Consider the following 18,493-nt stretch of genomic DNA (forward strand, 5'->3'; position numbering starts at 1 on the left):
TACATGCATACAATGTGTAAAGATCAAATCAGGGTAATTAGCATATCCATCACCTCACCTCAAACATTGATCATTTCTTTGTGCTGGAAACATTCAAAATCTACTCTTCTAGCTATTTAAAAACATATAATAACTTGTTGTTAATTATAGTCACCCTGTAGTACTCAGAAACACTAGAACTTATTTCTCCTACCTAGCTGGACCATTTGTTCCATCCATTAACCAACCTTTGGCTATTCCCCCTTTTCCCCTATCCTTTCCTCCCTCTGCTAACCACTGTTCTAATCTCTATTTCACCTTAACAAAAGGGGCACATGACCCATTGTGTGAGCTGTTGGAAAGCAGGTAGAGATAGGTCAAAAATTTGTCTCAGAGGTCTCACCATCTTAATTTGCTCACTTCTAATGAAGAAAATAAAAAATATAAACAAAGTTATCCAAAGACACCTTCAAGCTGAAAACCTGAAGAGAACATTTAATATTGTTGTTATCTGGGTAACTCCTCCTGGAATCTCCTTTCTGGTTTGTCTGGTACTTTGTACAGAACAATGAGATTTCCTGTGGTGAAGTCTTTCCCAGAACTCTGGTTCTCAGTAAGGCAGGCCCATACAGTCTTCCCTCCTTTATGGTGAGGGTAATATGCATTAAGCTGAAAAGTCACCTTCCAAAAGTGAGGAAGGGATTAGATTGCTGTTTAAAGCTGTGGAATTACCTGGAATAGTTTACAAATAGTTGCTACAAAACAACAACAAAAAAGTAATTATGAAGTGTAGGGCAGGGTGTCATGGCTCACACTTGCAATCACGGCAATTTGAGAGGCAAGGGGGGCAGATGGCTTGAGCTCAGGAGTGTGAGATCAGCTTGGGCAAAATGGCGAGACTTTGTCTCCACAAAAAAATACAAAAATTGGCCAGGTATGGTGATGCACGCCTGTAGTCTCAGCTATTTGGAAGGCTGAAGTGGGAGGATCACCTGACCCTGCGAAGTTTAGGCTGCAGTGAGCGGTGATTGCAACCCTGCACTGCAGTCTAGATATTTCAATGAGACCCTGTCTCATAAAACAAACAAACAAACACACAAAAACCACCAACAAAAAACAAAAAAACAGATTAAGAAAAACCAAAGTGTTTACATCACAACATGCTATTAAAGACGTCTTGCATTGCGCTTGCATTCCCTTCAACGTTGTTCCTATGGGTCCTCAGCCTCTAACCCCGCTGGAATCTCTGGAATGAGGCAGAGACAGTTTGATGGAAAAGACACAGATGGTCAGAGGGGTGATGAAAGGAGAAACCAGTCTTCCAGTTAAAGATCAGCCCTCAGTTTCAGTGTCGGCTTGGGGAAGGCTGGCCTCCAAAGGAGTCAGCAGCAGAGGGAAGAGCAGCGACAGGGTAGGACCAGGGTGCTACACATCTCCTTCAAGCAGAGTCTAGTCCAACATCCTTTGTATACAGAGTTGCGTCTCTTTGGTGCATTTCAGTTTATCTTCCAAATCATCAATTGTCTTTTCCAGGTTGGCTATTCATTTCTCAGCAAAACCTGCATGAGTAGCTGGCTCCTCGAGTTTATCAGTAAGAATCTTGATCTCTTCCTCTTATTTGGCTTCTTTTTGAGAGTATTTTTCTTCAGCAGCACACGGACATTTAAGGTTCTGGTCCATCAGTCTGATTGGCTCATCCACCTCTTGGCAACAGGACTCTGCCAGCCCTGCTCCTTTCTCTGTGGCTTCCAAGTCTCTTTCAATAATCACCAATATATAAACCACTCCTTCACACTTCCTATCTGCCTTTTCTTCAATATGCTTAGCTTCTTTGAGTTGAATTTCCCGGAATTCCATCTTTCCTTCATCTTCTTTTCTTCCTCTTTCTGTTTTTCTTTCTTCCCTCTCTCTCTCTCTGTCTCTCTCTCTCTCTTTTTTTTTGATATAGGGTCTCATTCCAATGCCTCATTTGGAGAGCAGTGGCATGATCTCAGCCTACTGCAGCCTCTATTTCGTCTGCTCAGGTGACCCACTGACCTCAGCCTCTCAAGTAGCTTGGACTACAGGCATGTGCCACAAGGACAATTAATTTTTTTTTTTTGTATTTGTTAATAGAGATGGGGGTTTCCCATGTTGCCTGGGCTGGCCTCGAACTCCTGGGCTCAAGTGATCTGCTGGCCTTGGCCTTCCAAAGTGCTGTGATTACAAGATTACAGGCATGAGCCACCAGGCCCTGCCTTTCCTTCATCTTTTAAGGCCCAGTTTTCAATAACCTTCATATCTTTCTCACTGTTTTTTTTTTTTTTTTCAGATGGAGTTTCACTCTTGTTGGCCAGGCTGGCATGCAATGGCATGATCTCAGCTCACCACAAACTCCACCTTCCGGGTTCAAGCGATTCTCCTGGCTCAGCCTCCCAAGTAGCTGGGATTACAGGCATGTGCCACCATGCCTCGCTAATTTTGTATATTTAGTAGAGATGGAGTTACTCCAGGTTGTTCAGGCTGGTCTCGAACTCCTGACCTCAGGGGATACTCCCGCCTCAGCCTCCCAAAGTTTTGGGATTACAGGTGTGAGCCACTGTGCCTGGCCTATACCTTTGTTACTCTTATCAGCAGCTTTTGCACTCCTTTCAGGTTTTGCAGGGCAGTGACCACACACTCCTGAGTGTGATCTTGCCCATCTTCAACCAGTTGGACCCTAAGGTTCAAGAGGCTTCTCAGCTTCAGCCTGTTCCTGGGACTGCCTTTCTCCCTACACTTCTCACTGGAAGTGCTTGGCTCTCTCCTGTGCATCATCAGCCTGTTGCTGCGGAGCCAGGATCTCCAGCTTTATCATTTTGATGGTGGTGGTCCCAGCCATGGTGACCATCCAGTTGCTGCTCGCACTTTCATTCCTAACTCTTCCTCATCCATGGGTGTTGTGCATTTATGTCTTCTTTTGAGATATGTATATTAAGCTCATTTTCCCATTTTTAAATCAGACTATTTGTTTTTCTGTTTGTTTTTGGTTTTTTGAGGAGTGTCTTATTTTCAGGCACTACAAGGTGCTCCAGGATCATCTTGTGTATTTGCTGGCCCGAATTTCTACAAGGATCTCTCGTTCCTTTTATTAGAGAATAGCGTTAGAAATCAAGATCTGGGTGCTGTGTGGTTGACTCACTTTTTTTTTTTTTTTTTTTCCTTAAGAGTTGGAAGTCTTGCTATGTTGCCTGGGATGATACCAAAATCCTGGGCTCAGGGAATCCTCCTGCTTCAGCCTCCCAAGTAGCTGGGAAGCAAGTGCCATCATGCTCAGCTTAACTACTCCCCTTTTGAAAATCTTAGCTCTATTCATTTCTCATGCACTGAGAGCTTCTCTTCCTATCTATTGTTTCAGGTTATGGTGTGCCCACCCCTCAAATGTTGATTTTCTAAAAATCCACAATCCCTGTGCTGTTCATTCTACATGCTGTTTGAAGGAGTTTATCTATTTTCTTGTCTTACATTACCACCTGAAGCTGCTGGCTCCCAAATCTGTTCCTCGATCCTGACTCTTACCCTGAAGTAAAGACTCCAACTGCCTGATGAGCATAAATAATTGAATTCCACAGGTGCCTTAACCCAGACATTCCAAAATTGAATCCACCATGTTTCCCTCACTAAATCAGCTACTCCTGTTTTCCTAATCTCCATTAATAACACTACTGTCCACACAGTCAACTCACCAGTCATCAAAGTAATTCTAGTCTCTTCTACGTCTCTCATTCTGCCTCCTACACAATAATCAAGTCCTTGTTCATTCTACTTCCTGAGATGTTCAAAGCAACTTCCTCCTATTATTTCTACAACTTTTTAACTCCAGCCTAGTTCCAGTCTTTACCGGCTGTCACTTGAGCTATTCGAAATGTCACTGTCTACATCTTTGCCTCCTCAAAACCATCCTCTAACCTGAGGTCGTAATGATTTGTTGTAAGTACTCTTCAGACTCTATCATTCCTCTACACAGTACATATAATCTATATCATCGGACAGTTTTTTTAAAAAAATAAAAGCCAAACAGTCTGTGTTCTTTTCATTATTGTTGTTCAAGTGCTTGGCAAAAGCCTGACACACAATAGAAGTGCATATAAATAAAACATTTTGACCACACCAATATTCTCAATTTTTATTAGCACTCTGGCACATTCTGGAGCAACAAAAGGCTTCAGAAGAGATCTCTCAAGGTCTATCAACACTACTGAAAAATGAATTTTAAAGTAATCATTAATGTGGAAAGCATCATGGTTACCATGACAGAAAAGTGATTATAGAATCAATATAACAGCACTTTAAGGAAAACCTAATGACCAAAATGCAATATTGTTTATTTATGCAGCTGTTCTTAATTGCTGTGTAGTCAGGTTTTGATATAATACACTTTTTGAGGTTACAGACAATTTACTAGTACTTATAAAGGATTGAAATATATATGTGATTTACAAGTTTAATAAATTATTTTCTAACATATCCATAACACAGTGTCTGTTTGACTCATTTGTGTGGCAATATGATTTCTTGACAGGAAGAATAAAGCTGCACTTACAACTAGCAACATGGTAACCTTAGGAAGTGCTGCATGCATTTGAACAGCCCTCTCCAACGGAAAACAAAAATAATGAGGATTGATACTCTATGTACCAACAAAATAGAGCTGCCACTGATGTCTTTATGACTCTGAACTGTTTTCACCAACATCAGGCCAACTCAACAAGATGGATCCCATACATCTTTTTCTGAAGCATCATTTGCGTATCCCAAATATTTATTCAACAAGCATTTGTTGCTCAATTAAGGAATTGAGCAGAAATCCAATGCTGGAGGCCATCCGGTCTAGAGATGGACATTCATGTGTGTAACCCAAGTTTGCTTTTTTATTAATAAGCATGCATTATGCCTTACATAACTAAATGTAATTAAAATGTGCATGTGTGTATATGCCAGAGGTTTAAAGAATAAAGAAATAATAGTGCTATGGATTAACTCCAGTATCCCATATTTGATTCCAGATCCCACTACTCAGCTTACTGTTGAGCAGTATACTATGTTTATTTTTTTACTCTATCAACTGTTATTATTGTGTAGGGTGCAAATTATACAGTGCTCATCTGCTCTCAATGACTAGAATCTAGTTAGAAATACGAGTCTGTCTCTCCCCCTCTCTCTCTCTTTCTCTGTCCCTGTCTCACATACACATACACAGCGAGAAAGAGACAAACACAAACACAAATGCATATTTTGAAATATTGTTAAATAAATGTATTACATTATCACAAATCAAGCATAACAATACAGTAGATCACCCAAATGTGTGGTACACTAAAAGTCTGTGATTTCCTCTTTTGGCATCATATGAAAATATACAAATTGGTTGGGTGCAGTGGCTTACGCCTGTAATCCCAGCACTTTGAGAGGTCGAGGTGGGTGAATCACTTGAGGTCAGGAGTTTGAGATCAGCCTCACCAACAAGGTGAAACCCGTCTTTACTAAAAATGCAGAAATTAGCCGGGCATCGTGGTGTGTACCTATAATCCCAGCTACTTGGGAGGCTGAGGTAGAAGAATCACTGAACCTGGGACGTGGAGGTTGCAGTGAGCTGAGATTGTGCCACTGTCCTCCAACCTGGGCAATAGAGCGAGACCCTGTTCCAAAAAAAAAATCATGAATTGATTTTTAATTTCAAGAGTAAGTTTGGACATAAACACAGGTCATGTGGCACTCATGGAATTTACTTTCCATGCCCACGTGACAATTTCAAGAGATCAAAATAACTCCAAGAGTAGCTGAAACCTTGATACCAGAGGCCTATGTGTATACTAACTGTAACAGACAACAGACCCACCATAATGTCTAGACAACATGAATAGAGATAATGCTGTTTTCAAATATGAGGCCCAAATAAAAAGTCATGAGGTCAGGTGCTTGAGTTTATAAGTATCAATTTATAATTAAGCTCCATTTTCCATAGGGAACTCCATGAGATATGTTTCAAAGTAAAGAGCAATAGGGATTTATTCATATAACTATGGTTTATGAATTTCCAAGGTAATATGGTGAAAATAAGCCAGATTGTAAGTGTAATAGATTCAGTGTAAGAAGAAATTCTTTCCTAATGGTCACAGGAAAGTTTTATAATGTGATTTTAATTGAATTAACTCTTTAATAAACAACTACATTTTGGGTTATAAACAATAAATAAAGATTCTTAAGACAATAAAAGAGAAAAAGGAAAATAACCTGTGTTGAGTGCAGACTCCTAAGCCAGACCATTTTGTTAAAATACTATACTGCTGCATTTGTGATGTCTTAGCCCAGGCTTCAGTTAATTTCACCTCCCAAATTGCCAAATGTCCATCAGGCAGTTCCTCAGAGTTCCCTTCTCTAAGAATTCTGCCACTTAAAAAGCAGATACATTCCCCTATACAATATAACTTCTAAATATAAAATTCACTAAACTACATCATTGAAAGATCATGTTAACCAATCCTTTTTCAAAACCACAATGGATCCATCCCTACAACACTTACTTTTTTTAATGAAACAAGAAAGAAATTTTAAAAAATTAATCTGATTTCAGTAACTTTTCTTCCCCTCCTGCAGGGATTTTCTTTCTGTAATTTAAACTCCCTTGTAACCCCACAGAAAAGATCTTCTTCCTGCTACACCAACTTTCTGGGACACTACTTGATTCATTGTATTTGTCAGTTCATGTCAGTTAGAGGATTCTCCTTTATATGTAAGGAGAGCAATTTACATTCTTCTACCAAGGTGTTCTTTATATGTGTATAGGATTTCCTCACCCTATTGTGTGTGTGTGTGTGTATAAAATTAGTTACAGCTGCTGCGTATTATAAATTTCCAAAAGCCAAAATATAGTTACTACTTTACAATAACTCTCATTTAGAGGAACGTAAAAATGTTTCTTTGCAATTATTTGTTTTGTAATTTTTCATTTTGTGATGTCCGTAATGGGTCCAATGGTCCAATGTGAGTATATTTTTAAAAATTGTGTCTGTGTAATAATACCCTAGGTTTTACCAACATTTTTTATTTTATTTTATTTTCAGAGGTACATGTGCAGGTTTGTTACATGGATATTATGTGATACTGGGGTTTGGGGCTTCTGATGATCTCGTCACCCAACTGGTAAACATAGTACCCAATAGTTTTTCAACTCTTTTTTCCTTCCTCCTTTTAGGATCCCCAGTGTTAATTGTTCCCATCTTTGTGTCTATATGTACCCAATGTTTAGCTTCCACTTATAAGTGAAAAAAAGCAGTATTTGTTTTTCTGTTTCTGCATTAATTCACTTAGGCCAGTGGCCTCCAGCTTCATCCATGTTGTTGCAAAGGACATGATTTCATTGTTTTTTATGGCTGTGTGGTATTCCATGGTGTGTATCACCACATTTTCTTTATCCAATCCACCATTGATGGGCACCTGGGTTGATTCCTTGTCTTTGCTATTGTGAATAGTGCTGCAATAAGCATACTAGTGCAATGTCTTTTTGGTAGAATAATTTATTTTCCTTTGGGTATATACCCAGTAATTCAATTACTAGGTTAAATGGTAATTCTATTTTTAGTTCCTTGAGAAATCTCCAAACTGGTTTCCACAGGAGTTGAACTAATTTGCATTTCCACCAGTAGTGAATATGCATTTCCCTTGCCAACATCTGTTATCTTTTGGCTTTTTACTAATAGCCATTCTGACTGGCGTGAGATGGTATCTCATTGTGGTTTTTCCAAGGCTCTTGTATAGGTTCGAACCCCGAGAGTGTGCCAACAAACACAAAGTGGTATGGAGCAACAGGCTGTTTTAATGAGCGCCTGGGTGCACGTGGGCTGAGGCCTTTAAAATGGCCTCAGCCCCAAGTGAGGTCGGGCAGGCGTTTTATCGTCCTCTGTAAACAGGAAGTGTCCCAGGCTGATGTGAGTGCTACCTACCCGGAAGGCCTCCCGCTAGGTCTTCAGGGGGTATGTGTCTTTCGGCCAGCTCTCTTCCTGCTTCCTCTATCTTGCTGGGGCACGCTGCTGGAGCAAAGCACCTTAGGACTGGGCCTGAGGAGGGAGGAGTTACTCATTCCCTTAAGCTTTCAAGCCCTGGGGAGAATCTTTCAGTTTTGATTTGCATCTCTCTGATAATTAGTGATTATGAACATTTTATCATATGTTTATTGGACACTTGTATGTCTTCTTTTGAGAAATGTCTGTTCATGTCTTTTTTGGGACTGATTTTTGGTGATTTGCTTTTTGGATCATGTGTTTTACCTTAAATATGCTGACAGTTTCTGCTGACAAGAGTTGAAAACATTTTTCTCTTTTGATAAGTGGGCATCACATTTAACAACAGATATACCTGTTTCAAAAATTATGTGAACAGTTATATTCTAATTATGTTAGCATCCACAGTTTTATACTCTACTACACCTTCTTAATATGTCGATATCATTACTGTTTGCAAATATTGTAAGTTCAATCTTTCCATACATGTACATTCTTTTAAAAATCTCCATTTTAAGAAGTGATTCATAAAACCTACTGATTTTAAGTTGATTTTATATTGCTTCCTGACAGTTGCATTTAAACTGGCTATCAACATCATTACAAACTCAAAAAAAAAAATGCTGCCTCTCTGAAGAGATGAGGAGACAGTAGGAAAAAAAGGAACACATGAATAGCAATGCAGTTTATCATAACTTACATCCCTCTTTAGGAATTCAATGAGAACAAAGAAATGAGCATTTTTAAAAGGTTAGGAAAAAAAAAGGGACTGGGCATGGTGGCTCATGGCTGTAATCTTAGCACTTTGGGAGACTGAAGCAGGATCACTTGAGTTGAGGAGTTCAAGTCCAGCCTGGACAATATAGTAAGACCCTGTCTCTATAAAAAATAAATAAATAAATAAAAATTAGCCAGGTGTAGTGGTGCATGCCTATAGTCCTAGCTACTTGGGAGACTGAGATGGGAGTAGGGAGCATCACTTGAGCCAAGGAGTTCGAGACCTCAGTGAGTGAGCCATGAGCATACCACTGCAGTTAAAAACAAAACAAAACAAAAAAGATTAAAAAACAAAAAAAAACTCACTCCTATCTTATCATTATTTAAAATTTACAGTAAAAAACCCAAAAACATATGTTTTTAACAATCATAACAAATTTTCAGTCATCTTTCATTTTTATAAACAATGTAGTGTATCACATTGCTTCTATTTACAATTAACTTCTGATTATTTTTATTTATTTATTTATTTTTGATATGGACTCTTGCTCTGTTACCCAGGCTGGAGTGCAATGGCACAATCTCGGCTTACTAGAACCTCTGCCTCCTGGGTGCAAGCAATTCTCCTGCCTCAGCCTCCTGAGTAGCTGGGATTACAGGTGCTCACCACCACGCCCGCCTAATGTTTTGTATTTTTAGTAGAGACAGGTTTTCACCATGTTGGTCAGGCTGGTCTTGAATTCCTGACCTCAAGCAATACACCTGCCGTGGCCTCCCAAAGTGCTGGGATTACAGGCATGAGCCACAGCGCCCTGTCTCCTGATTATTCTTCGAATGGGAAATACAACACAGAGAAAATAAATTGATAAAGTTCAAACAAATATCCTCTTTTATTGACCATTTATTCAACTTTTAAATTTCATCTTAAAAAAATTTAGCAGTTTTGCTGAATGTTTTGTATTCTTTTCCCCAAATTATCTGCAACATTCAGATGATTTCTTTATTGAATAAATAAATATTAAGGGCTACTCTCGGAGTCCCTGTGCTATACATCATGGATATGATTAAATATTCTAAAAGACATGGAATCCCTATTCTATTACTTCTCTGAGTATCAGATAAGTAATTTATCTGATAAAAGTAATATATCCAGCAAACACTGCTAGTTGCATTAACAATACCTATTCTCCCCTTCTTTGCTAACAAAATTCTTATTTTACCAGAGGCTGGGAAGAGTAGTGGGGTGTTGAGAGGAGGTGAGGATGGTTATTGGGTACAAAAAATAGTTACAAAGAGTGAATAAGACCTACTATTGATAGCACAATAGGGTGATTATAGTCAATAATAATTTAACGGTACATTTAAAAATAACTAAAAGTGTATAATTAGGCTGTTTGTAACATAAAGGACAAATGCTTAAGGGGATGAATATGCCTTTCTCCATGACATGATCATTATGCATTGCATGCCTGTATCAAAACATCTCATGGACCCCAGAAATATATTAACCTACAATGTGCCCACTCAAATTAATAATTAAACAATTTTTTTAAAAACGGTCACTTTCCTGGCTTCCCTTGCCTTCTGACTTTTACACCTTTCTGTTGACCAGAGGCAGCAGTTTTAGCAGCAGGATAATGAAAGTCACAGTCTAAGCATAAAAGAAAAGACCCATAGAAGAGATTCGGTCTTTGATGAGTTCTTTAGATGATATCCTGGCCCTGGAAAATTGGGATGCTGGGTGTTGGGGCAGAATAGTGTGAGAGGGAAATGGCAGCAAACAAATTTGTATATCATTCTTTGTTACTATTAACTGAATTCAGGAGAAATAATAACTTTCTTTTTCTTAGAATATTTAAGTTCTGTTAATCATATTTCTTTTAATTTGAAACAAATATCATTGAGACCCTTAAATCTTAATTTTAATTGCTGAATATGTAAGCAAAGATATACTAAAAAAAATCTTTCAAGTTTGTTTCATGTTAAAATTGCAAAATACAAAGATTAGGAACATATCAGATTATGCCATCTGCAAACTTCAGCAAACTAAGTTAATTTTTCTGGCTAGAAATCCTTAGTTTGGGTGCATTATATAATTCCTTTCTTATTCTAATTGAATAATGTCAATCAGTTGAAATAAAATTTAATTTTTCTAAGATACATTTGGACTTATTTTCACTGTCAGCCCCCACCACCTTCCAGGAAAGACAGTACATGCCTTGTTATTCATGCCAGCTTTGGTACTGTTTCAATTATCTCATGGTTCAGGGAGTTACTGGGTTTTAAATGGATACTCCCGCTATGGGAAATGGCTGCTGTTTTTCCCCATGTTTTCTCTTATCATCCACAGATAATTAGTTCTGCCTGACAAAGCACATCACAAGGGACAACTCCATAGCCTTCGTAAGCATCTCAGCAGTATCTTCTTTATGGCTAAGTCTTCCTGAACCTGTTTAAAATTGCTTCATTATAATTATTACTCCTCATCACTTGTTCATATTATACATGTAGGCAGTATTAACAATACATGTAGCAGATATCTGCATGTCATCTTTTTTAATGCTCCTAGGTATTTGCGGAGCAGGAAATTGGGGCTTTAGAAAAATAAGCTTTCTCCTCTGGCCCTCAATTTCCATGCGCAGGCACCACTGTTGGAGCTCTGAACAGGTTCCTAATGGATCTTAAATTCCTACATATATTAACTCTTCCCACTCTACATAAACTGAGTTAACATGAAGGATAACAAATAATCTCTCCTTTACAGTAATAAAATATGCGTAAATCATAAGTGAAAGTCTATGAGTTCTGGTAATATGCATTTTTAAATTCTAAGAAACTATCAAATAAAAGAAACAACATCTATTTAGTAAAATCTTATCAAGAATCGGAAAGAAATCTCTATATTAAATATCTATATCTGCTATAAAATATAATCCAAATAGCACATGTTAAGTACAATTTTAATTCTTATAATCAAGGAAATATGGTAATAACATGCTTAGACTGTATCTGATAATCACATTTTGAAGAAAAAATGTAGTGAAATATACATACTTTCTACTTAAACTCTCTAATACCTCTTTTTCAATTTACTCCCTTGTCTCACTTTCCTCTTTAAATCTGGATTCTTGAAACTGTAGCCCCTGTGATTTCTCCAAGTATTACCTTTGCAGATCTCATCCATTCAAAGAGCCTCAAGTCTCAAAATCTATGCCAATTAGTCTTAAGACTCTGAAGAGACAACTGAGAAATTTAAGCTACAAGAAGCACTTTTTCTTATTACCAATCAGGTAATTCTATCTGTATCTCTTCCTGTCATTTCTAGCACAATATGCCCCAAACTAAATTAACAACTTTTTCCAAGACAAGTTCCAACACCAATTCATCCCCCAACTTCCTGCGCCCCACCTCCTTTTTTTTTTTTTTTTTTAAAGAAAACAAGGATAACTTCATTCTCTCAGGAACAAGGTGACATTGAATTGTATTCTCTTTTTTTCTTCTCAATCTTCCAAAACCTTTTCCCAAAGTCATTTCAGTTCTCACCTTTACGCCTCTCTAGTGACATTGTTATAACACCAGTGATGTTTTTCCCTTAAGGACAGATAGCAGTAACAACATTCTCTGCGGTATGGGTGGTATGGGTGCTCTGATTGCAAAGTTCTCACCAATGAGATATTTTTAGAGTCTTTCCAATGCTTTTCTTCTGTATCATCTATTTCTGCACAAAATCACTTCTTTCTCTTGAACTCTCAGCAACATTTGACTCTCTTGACCACTCTTGCCGTCTCGAAACTCTTCTAGTTTCCATTGCATTTTGACAGTTCCTTTGCAGTCTTAAATATTGGTGTTTCTTGGGAGCTTGTTAAGAGCTTCAAATCACACTGCAGATGGTGTGTAATTGTGGACAAATTACATCACCTCTCTGCATATCACTTTGCTCATCTGCAAAATGAGGATAATAATAGTATCTATGACATATGGTTGTTACCATATTGACTGATTGTATCCATATTTATTAGCCCTAATCTGGATCACTCTCTTGAGCTCCAGATAAGTATTTTCCAATTGTGCAATAGAGATTTTCGTTGGAATCTTTCACAGATACTTCTTTCCTTCGTTGTCTGTTCTTCGCACAGCTTCCCTCACCTCATTTCTCTACACTTTCTCCTCCCTTTCAAAACTCCAAATTAACCTACAAGTTCTAGATTGGCTATAGCCACAATATAGAAGATAAGATCCCATGTGTAAGGAGAAAAGAGAGTAATAGAAGTATAAAGGACTGGACTTGAATAAGGGAAACAGCTTCCTTCTGTGAAAAATGGCAGGGGGAAAGCATAGGCAGGACTTGTAAAAGGCCACACAGCTGCAATTGAGGATGCTTTATCTAGAGGCATGTGCTGGACATAGCAACTTGCGTCCTCTATTTTTGTCTCCCCTGCATTGAGCGAGTAGTGTAGGGGATGTTGCATGTCTGGAAAAAAGCTCACTTTAATGAGTAAACAAAACACATGAATGAGCAGAGAAATAAATGAATAAGCAACCAAATGATGGTAGCCATGGGCCGTGAAAATTTTCGTTCCTTGGCATTTCAGAAGGGGCACAAACTGGTAACAACTATAAAGCCATTTAGCCTTGGGATAAAAGTTTCATATGTTTGTTGAATTGCTATTTGGGACAGGATTCTTACATTGTTGCAAGGATAATAATAAGTAATCTCAAAAGATAAGCATGTGGATTTGGATACTTCTAGGAATGCTTTTAACCTTGACATCCTGTCAGATCCTTAAGGGATACAGTTCTATTCAATATCAGAGCCATTTTTTTTGCTTTGATCATTCCACAATGTTTTCATGTATCAAAGCATCACATTGCACCCAATAAATGTGTAACTATTCTTTGTCAATTAAAAATAAAATAAAACTTTTAAAAAGCTGTCCTTTTATTTGGGCTGCTTATTGAAATATTTGTCCTTAAAACTGTTTACGACCTTACTTCTTCCTCTTGACAGGATTCCGAGTCTTCATACAACACATAACCAAATTACCCAGTGCTTCTTCCAAAGCAAAAAACGTACCCAGTTACTGATGTCTACCCTACATCACACCACTTTGAGGGAGTGACCTGGCTCTCCACCTGATTGATGCATACAAATCAGACCCTAAATTTTCACAAGTGATATCATTTTTACTACCTGAATGCTTGATATCTTAAGCATATGAATTTCTATTCAGCACTCTCTCAGCACTTCAAGCATCTGTCAAATAATTCAACCATGATTTGACTGTGATACAGAACTAGGGAAAGGATTGTTTGAAAATCTGATATTTATCAATATGTAGGGGACACCTTAACTGTTACTCCAGATTCTCAGAAACCAAACCCTGTGTAGTTACAGAACAGATAGAAAACAGAATCCTGCAGAAATGCTTTTACTAAGTTGAGATTTAATACTAGCTTCTCCATCTTTATATAAAGATAATATGTGACTATTTCTTTGAAAGTCTTTCTTTATGGCAAAAGTATCATTACAAGCATCTAATAATAAACTCTTTTGAGATTTTGGTACTAAATAAAGTTAATATTGCCTAGTAAATTTATGTGTTTCCTTCATTAGTCAATGAGCCCAAAGGTTCTCAGGTGAAATAATATTTTGTTGATGAAACTAATTCATGCCAGATGCCAGCTATATTGATTTCTCTGAAAACTTTAGGAAATTTGGCTTTATTATAATAAAAAAAACTTTAAGTTTTTTTTTAAAACTTAAGGATAATATAAGTAGAATCAATTATGAATCAGTTTACATTTTAATCTGAATTTAAAATATTGAGAATCTTTACAAATGATATGTAATGAATGATATACTGCTTTTCTGTGATGTGAGGCTTAACTGGAATGTTGGCGTATTTGTAAGTTTGTTGTTTGAAATATTCATATTTTGTCCAGTGGCTTACTCGTAGTTCATTATATTTTTATTTGGAAAGTCTGTGTTTGATCTTTGCTCCTGTTTTCTCTGGAGCTTGGAATGAATAAAACAACAAATAATTTACTACCCTGAAGCCAAACAGCTGAGGGCTGTGACCTTCTCAGGTCTTAACAAGTTTGACCCCCACTACATTGAAGAGGGAGAAATATCCACAGGGGAAAAAGAAGGAATTTGGGGATTACAGATATATACATATCACATACATAATCACTATTTCCTATAATTATCTTTACCAAATGCCTATTTACACATTTGTTAGCATAAAAGTTTCTGTCCTATCTCACCCTACGTACATACCCAGAATATGTATAGGAAGATATAAGAGATCTGAGTTCTGAGAGAGAGTAAAAAGGGAGCAGAGGGTATCAGAGGAAATTAAGAATATAAAACAGAAAAGTTATATAAAAACAACCTATTTATGGTTTCAATGAGACCAAAAAGAATACAGATCTGTACATACCACAACTTAATCAACAGTTTCCTGTAATTATTATTATTATTTTTTAACCAAATGTCTATTCACACATTTGAGTACAAAGGACGCAAATGACTAAATATTAATTATTTAAAAGTTCAGCTCTCTCATAAGAGGCTGCAGAGAATATTGTTACATGATTTGCCATAATAAAAATATTTTAATATACTTACCTTTGAAAAACTCTTAATTTCATTCCGGGAAAAGGAAATTTTATCTTCTACTTTTAAGATTATTACTGATAAAAATAAATAATTTACTAAATTGTTGACAGGAGACCGAGACTTGATAATAATCAACTGATGCCATACATTCATCTTTTGATTGCTATAATCTTTAAACGAAGAACAAATGAATAACCCTTAACTCAAAAAAATAATTCCAGAGTTTAATTTAATATTGATACTTAAAATCCACATAATCTCTAAATCTAAGGTTTTTAAAATGAAAACAAGTAAACAAAGAGAAAATAAAACAGAATAATAACTTCAGCTCTCCATACCTATGGGTTCTGAATCCTCAGAGATTTAATCAACCATGAATTGAAAATATTTTGGAAAAAAACCCCAAATTTAAAAGCAATATAATATGACAACTATTCACATAGTATTTACATTGCACTAAGTATTATAAGTAATCTAGAGATGATTTAAAGTATGAGGAAGTGCATAATTTATATGCAAATACTGTATCATCTTAAAACTTGAGCCTACAAGATTTTGGTACTTGAGGAAGCAGTCCCCCATCTCTAGGGATGACTTTATATCATGGTATACAAAGGAACAACTTCATACCTTAAAATCTTGTGGGTGGACAGTAAAATGTCAGTTTTCTCTGTACATCTTCAAGATTCTTCTACTTAAAATTACTTTTGCAGTGAGATCAGTCTGGTCATTCACATCAACAAATCTCTTGATTTTTAGACATAAGTAAAGACACCTTTTTCTATTTTTTTCTCTCTCTTTTTAAAAAAATGTTACTTCTTCTGATTTAGAGTTTTGTTAACCTCAGCAACATTGTTTCCTCGAGTTTTTAGGCAAAAACATACTGTAAAGTCTGCAATATTTTTCTAATGTACTTTTGCCATGTGTCTTTTAAGACTCATCTGTATGACCCAAATCTGTCCAGTGTTTGCACTTGTCATACATTTCTCAAGTATTATTTTGGAGATGTTCCAGGCCTGCAGTGTTCTTGGTCATACAATTTTCATTTATCTTTCCTTCTCTTTTTTGTATCCTTACTTTCTCTATGTATTTTTAAATTAACAATATTTTTAACCCGTGGAACCTTTTCAGGTGCCTATTTTTGGCTCCAGAATAGTAAGTAGTACTTATATCTTTAGATCCTAAAATCTGAAGAAGCGTCTTGGATGAATTCACAGCTGCTAAATTTATCAAGTGATATTTTATACTCTGTTTAGAATGGATTATTATCAGATCAGTAATCAATGAATAATAGCAAATGATGCAGAATCCTAAACATGTCTTGTTCTTTTTTCTCTCTGTGCCTCACGTATATTTATCAGGAAACACCTCAATGATTTCTTGTGTACACACCCTGTCACTGTTGTAGGCTACTGTATCATAGAACTATACTCAATGTATTTAATTCAAAATAAACATATTTATACAATAATACTAGTAGACATTAATTTGTTCTACATTAACTTTCTAGAGAAGACATTTTATTAATTTAATATGGAAATAAATATGAGTATACTTAAATCATAGTAAACCTTAATGTATTATATATTTTAGTCTACCTATCAGAATTTTTTGAATCCATTATTATAAAACGTGAAGAGTGAAATAAAACACTTGGGCCTTTTGGACGGCGGAGGGTAGGAAGAGGGAGAGGATCAGGAGAAATAACTAATGGGTACTAGGCTTGATACGTGGGTGATGAAATAACCTATACAACAAACCCCCATGACACAAGTTTACCTACGCAACAAACCTACACTTGTACCCTGAACTTAAAGTAAAAGTTAAAAATATGTAAAAAAAAAAAAAAAAAAAAAAAAAACAGTTAAAACATAATAAAAATTAAATTACACAGAAATTGTGATAGTGCTTCTTGCTTTATTTTACTCATGACATATTATAATGTTAATATTTGTTTTCATATATTTTCTTTGGTTATTTGTACACATTATTTCATATGTCTTGGCATTTGTAGTTTCTCCAAACAAAAATATTGGAAAAAGTGCAATCAGACATTGAAAGAGAAGTATCAGTGAAGTATATTCATAGGCAGAGATAGGACAGATAAGGAAAAAAATTGATCAAACATAAAAGTCATAAAGTTATGAAAAAAATTAGCAAGCGAAAGGAAAGAAAATGATTTGAGAGTACTGAATGTAAAAGTATGCATTTAAACCATGATATTCTAACCTAATTTCTAAGTATATATTTATATGTTTTATATATATATATATATATGGTTGTGGTTCATATATCTTCAATATTTTCTTGTGGAAACAAACATTGAGATTACATAGCATAAATTTGAAAATAGATTTTTGCCTCAGTTACCACCATTTATTTGTTTTATCTTACATTTAGTGTACTTTTTCAATTATACCATGGCTTAGTTTGGAATGGGAATCAACAGGAACAGTTTACATGAAAATTTTGTTTTAAAAAGTCTCTATAGTTAACTCCTGAAGACATAACCATGATAACATGGCCACATCTTTTGTACAGATTTTTTGTTAAGAAAAATTTAACCCCCTCACCTCTGCATTTCGTATATTTTCTTCATGTATTTTGTAGAATCAAAAAAGTGAATATAAATATGTGTACCGCAATTGTTATTTGTGGCAATAATAGAACTAAATTAACTCTCACAAATCTATTTTAGATCTACTGAATTTGAGCAAATCATGCCTTTGTTAATTGGCTTTGATGACATTACTGAAGAGTATTCAGTATCTTTGATGTATTTTTTGAATTTTTTTATTCTAGCTGTAAAACCAGATATACTTTTGGTTCAATCCTGTTTTTTCTATGTACTAACAATACAACCTTGTACAAATTACTCAAAATCTCTGACTTTATTTTTCTAATAGTTAAAATAAGTATAATGTCAATGTCATGGAGCTGTTACAAAAACTAAATGAGTGGCTATACTTTCTGAATACCAGTTGCCTCAACCTGACTTTGTTTACTCTTTTTTATAATGCAGTGATACAACCCAAAAATATGAAAATGGCACATTGGAAATAAATGATAGTGGAATATTTTGAGTACCCTACTGTAATTATATAAGTAAATGGGAAAAGTGCAGAGAGGATATTGATGTCTTGATTTTCTTCAGCAG

At 36.0% G+C, this 18,493-nt stretch overlaps 1 pseudogene; it reads right to left on the bottom strand.

Moving 5' to 3' along the window:
* Positions 1–1,404: 1,404 nt before the first annotated feature.
* On the bottom strand, positions 1,405–2,775 carry LOC111553175 (annotated as a pseudogene).
* Positions 2,776–18,493: the final 15,718 nt, after the last annotated feature.

Source organism: Piliocolobus tephrosceles, chromosome 7 (assembly GCF_002776525.5).
Source record: "Piliocolobus tephrosceles isolate RC106 chromosome 7, ASM277652v3, whole genome shotgun sequence".
NCBI classification, from domain to species: Eukaryota; Metazoa; Chordata; class Mammalia; order Primates; family Cercopithecidae; genus Piliocolobus; species Piliocolobus tephrosceles.